Genomic DNA, 4,929 nt, shown 5'->3' with positions numbered 1-4,929 from the left:
TCTTGGGAAACTCCTCGGAGGGGGCGGAGACTTCGAACCCCGGAGGCCGCAGACGTGGGCGGAGCCAGACGGGCCTCGAGTGTCTCTCAGGCAGCTTCCAGTTACAGAGAGTGGGTGGTGTGTGATCGCAGGTGTCTGCTGTGTGATCGCAGGTGTCTGCTGTGTGGGTCCCTGAGTTTGAGGAAGAGCGGGGAGGCCAGCTGTCGGGCCTACAAGTGGGTTTTGAAGGATGAGTACACGTATGATGCGGGGATGCGGAGGCAGGGAAGAACATTTTGGAACTACGGAACTCCATATACAAAGACAGTATGCAGTGTTCTAAAAACTAGGAGTAGCCTTGCAAGTAAACAGGAAGGGATAAGTTAACAGGTCTGTGACCATCAGTTGAAAGAATGGCTTTAACAAACCGTGAAGTGCAAGCATCTGTTAATTATTTTTATGTATTTCAGAGGGATGTTGTAAGGGCCAAATGAGACTATATAAGTGAAACTTTGTCAATTGGAAAACGATGACACAAATATTATATTTTAGCTGTACATATATTTAACATTAGATCATGGGGATATTCTCTTAAATCCACATTGTTTGAAACATAAAGTTCATATATATATATATATATCTGTGTTACTCCATATTTTTTGAATTAATTATTAGACACTTAAAATGTTTTAGGAACTGAGGATAGAGCATTGAAAAAATAAAGTCCTTGTGCACATGGAGCTTTCCACAGACAGTAAGCAAACACATGAAGACTGTCCAGTGAGCAGAAGTACAGCATTCCAAAGAAAAGTAGTTCAGTATAAGGTGGTTACAAGTGATTAGTTTTGGGAGTTGAAAGGATGCTGATGTGACCTTGGAGCACATGATATCTTACTATCTGTTGTGTGCTTCAGTTTGCTTTTTATATTCCTCAATGTATTACGGACATTTTCCCCATATCGGCACATACAAATTTAATGCATTGTTTCTATTTGTTACATTATATAGATTATTTGGAAACCCTGGTGGGGTAGTGGTTAAGTGCCATGGCTGCTAACCAAAAGGTTGACGGTTCCAATCCACAAGGCGCTCCTTGGAAACTCTACGGGGCAGTTCTACTCTGTTCTGTGGGTCTCTACGAGGTCAGAATCAAGTGAATAGCAACTGGTTTTTTTTTTTTTTAGATTGGATGTTCCACAATTTATCCAACCAGTATCCTATTATTATACAATTGGATCATTTACCGCAAAGATGGAAGGAACAGAATGAATGCTTAAATGTTTCTGTAGGGTGACTTCCTACAAGTGGAATTGCTGGATCAAAGGGTATGTACACTATTGATAGATACTAGCAGATTGCCCTTTAAATAGGTGGTAACCAAACCCATTTCCTCCCCAGAACTGAGAATAGTCAAACTTTTCCTTTTTTTTAATTGTACTTTAGATAAAGGTTTACAGAACAAACTAGCTTCTCATTAAAGAATTAGTACACATATTGTTTTGTGACATCGGTTACCAACCCCATGACATGTCAACAATCTCCTCTTCTTGACCTTGGGTCTCTGTTACAGCTTTCCTGTCCCCTCCTGCCTTCTAGTCCTTGCCTCTGGGCTGGTGTCCCCATTTAGTCTTGTTCTGTTTTATGACCCTGTATAATCTTTGGCTGAAGGGTGAACCTCAGGAGTGACTTCATTACTGAGCTAAAAAGGCATCCGGGGGACATACTCTCAGAGTTTCTTCAGTCTCTGTCAGGCCAATAAGTCTAGTCCTTTTTTGTGATTAGAATTTTGTTCTACATTTTTCTCCACCTCTGTCAGGGAACCTCTATTGTGGTCACTGTCAGAGCAGTCAGTGGTGGTAGCCGGGCACCATCTAGTTGTACTGCACTCAGTCTGGTGGAGGCTATGGCAGTTGTGCTCCATTAGTCCTTTGGACTAATCTTTTTCTTGTATCTTTGACTTTCTTCATTCTCCCTTGCTCCAGATGGGGTGAGACCAGTGGAGTATCTTAGATGGCTGCTCACAAGTTTTTAAGAGAGAATGGTCAAACTTTTAAACTTATAGCTATCTAATAAGTCATATATGTGATGGTTAATTTTTTATGTCAGCCTGGCTACACTATGGTTCTCAGTGGTTTGGCCAGATATTGGACTGGTTGCTGTTCCATAATGTAATCACTTTCTGTGATGTGATCTGATATGATCAACCAATCAGTTGGTACTGGATAAACGGATATTCTGGCAGAGCTCACTTTCTCTCTTTCTTTTGACCCTGCACTTACCTCATCACCTGGTCTGTGGATCTTGGAATGTGAGACTGCAGAAGCCTCTGGCCTGCTGCCTGGCCTATGGATTTTGGACATGCCAGCCCCACGATTACATTTGCAAATCCCTTGAAGTAAATCAATCAACTCCTCTCTCTCTCTTTCTTTATTTACAAAAATGAAACAAACCCATTGCCATCAAGTCAATCCTGACTCATAGCAACCCTATAGGACAGAATAAAACTGCCCCATAGTGTTTCTAAGGAGTGGCTGGTGGATTCCAACTGCAGACCTTTTGGTTAACAGCTGCATTCGTAACCACTGCACCACCAGATATAGATACGATATGATAGATATGTATACGATAGATATAGATATGATGTAGGTACATCTACATACATATATGGAACCCTGCTGGCGTAGTGGCTAAGAGGCCAGCTGCTAACCAAAAGGTCAGCAGTTAGAATCCATCAGCTACTCCTTGGAAACCCTTTGGGGCAGTTCTACTCTGTATTATAGGGTCACTAATAGACTTGATGGCAATGGAAGTTTTATATGTATATATACATATATATACACACATATATACATCTCATTGGTTTTGTTCCTCTAGAGAACCCAAACTAAGCCAATATATTAAGTACCTTTTGTAATTATCATTGATACAGTGTACTTCTTTCATGAATTGTCTGTTCAAATTTTTTCCTATTTTCCTGTTGAATTTTCAAATTATTTGTAGAAACTTTTAATATTATTAATAAACCCTTTATTTTATAGGTTACAAATATTTTTCCTAATTTGTCTGTTGTCTTTTTAACTTTGTGATCATTTACCATTATGGAGGATTTTTTTTTTTTTTTTTTTAGCATTGTTATATAGGCATATTTAACAGTCTTTTCCTCTATGGATTCCCAGATTTGGACCACTTTTAGAATGGCCTTTTATGTCCAAAGATTATTTATATATTTTTTGTAATTATATAATTGCAACTGTAATACAGTTTTGTTATCATGGTTTTACCTTAGTCCTAATTTTTATGTTACTGAAATACCATTTATTAAATAATCTATCACTTCTCTATTGATTTGAAATGCCATTCTTTCGTGTATTAAATACGGACAAATTTAGTCTATGCATTCTATTTTCTTCCAAAAATCTATTTGTGCCAGGACTTCTACTGTTTTAATTACCATGCTTCTATAGGATATTTTAAGGAGCCCTGGTGGCACAATGGTTAAGCACTTGGCTGTTAATTGAAACGTTGGCTGTTTAAGTCACTAGCAGCTCCTCACAAGAAAATCCTTGGCGATCTGCTTTCATAAAGATTACAGCCTGGGAAACCCTATTGGGCAGTTCTACTCTGTTTTATGGGGTTCTTTAAGTTGGAATTGACTCTACAGCAAACAACAACAGCATAGGATATTTTGATACCTGGTAAGGCAAATCCCTCTTAATATACCCTCCTTTTTCCTCAATTTTCTGTATTGCTCTTAGGCATTTATTCTTCTAAACGAGCTTTGTTCTCATATTTTCAAGTTTCCCACAAAATGTTATTAAAATCTCTTTTAGCTGTCAACAAACTTAAAAAAAAACTGCGTTACAGCAAACATGAAAAGGCAGGAGACAAAATAAGAGATACAACAAATCGAAAGGAGGAAGCAAATGACATCATTTGTGATTATTTGATTGCACACCTAGAAAGCGTATGAGAAATAACTAAAAGCTCCTAGAAAGTTCAACATAGGGGCCTGTCATGGAATGAATTGTGTCCCCCCAAAATGTGTGTCAACTTGGCTAGGCAATGATTCCCAGTATTATGTGGTTGTCTACCATTTTGTGATCTGATGTGATTATCCTATCTGTTGTAAATCCTAACCTTTATGAGGCAGGCTTAAAGGCAGTTATGTTAATGAGGCAGGACTCAGTCTATAGGATTAGGTTGCATCTTGAGTCCGTCTCTTTTCAGATATAAAAGATAGAATCAAGCAGAGAAGAGAGGGACCTCATACTATCAAGAAAGAGAGCCAGGAGTGGAACATGTCCTTTGGACCTGGGGTCCCTGCACTGAAGCTCCTAGACCAGGGGAAGATTAATGACGAGAACCTTCCCCCAGAGCTAACAGACAGACAAAGCCTTCCCCTGGAACTGGTACCGTAAATTCAGGCTTCTAGCGTCCTAAACTGTGAGAGAATAAATTTCTCTTTGTTAAAGCCCTCCATTTGAGGTATTTCTGTTATAGCAGCACAAGATAAGTAAGACAGGGCCAGGCAGAAAATAAAAGCACAACAATTACTTGCTTTCTCAGTGACAAGACTATGCCACCGTAGCCGCTTTCCATTGAGGCCCATGAGCTTGAGGGCCTCAATGGAGGTACTAAGATTTTGTAAAACTTAATGGATAGATTTAATACGTAAAAATGAAAAACTCATGTGAAAGCTGCAAGTAATTTCTATCTGGCAAGAGTGAACACTCTAAGTCTTTAAGCAAACTATTGCTTTGTTCTGAGAAAATCTCCTGAAAGTGTCTTCTAGTTATGTAAGTTGGCTCAAACTGGGGAGGGGAGGAATAAATATAAAAGGCGTGTACTGAGGCGAGACCTGCATCTCTCAGAACTGAGTTTCTGTTGGTCAGGATGCTTTGACTGTTTCCTGTCCTGTCCCTGGCCTGTTTATGAGAGCCTATGGTTAGA

Source organism: Elephas maximus, chromosome 2 (genome assembly GCF_024166365.1).
Source record: "Elephas maximus indicus isolate mEleMax1 chromosome 2, mEleMax1 primary haplotype, whole genome shotgun sequence".
Taxonomy (NCBI): Eukaryota; Metazoa; Chordata; class Mammalia; order Proboscidea; family Elephantidae; genus Elephas; species Elephas maximus.
The sequence above is the reverse complement of the archived record's forward strand: the minus strand, read 5'-3'. Positions refer to the sequence as shown.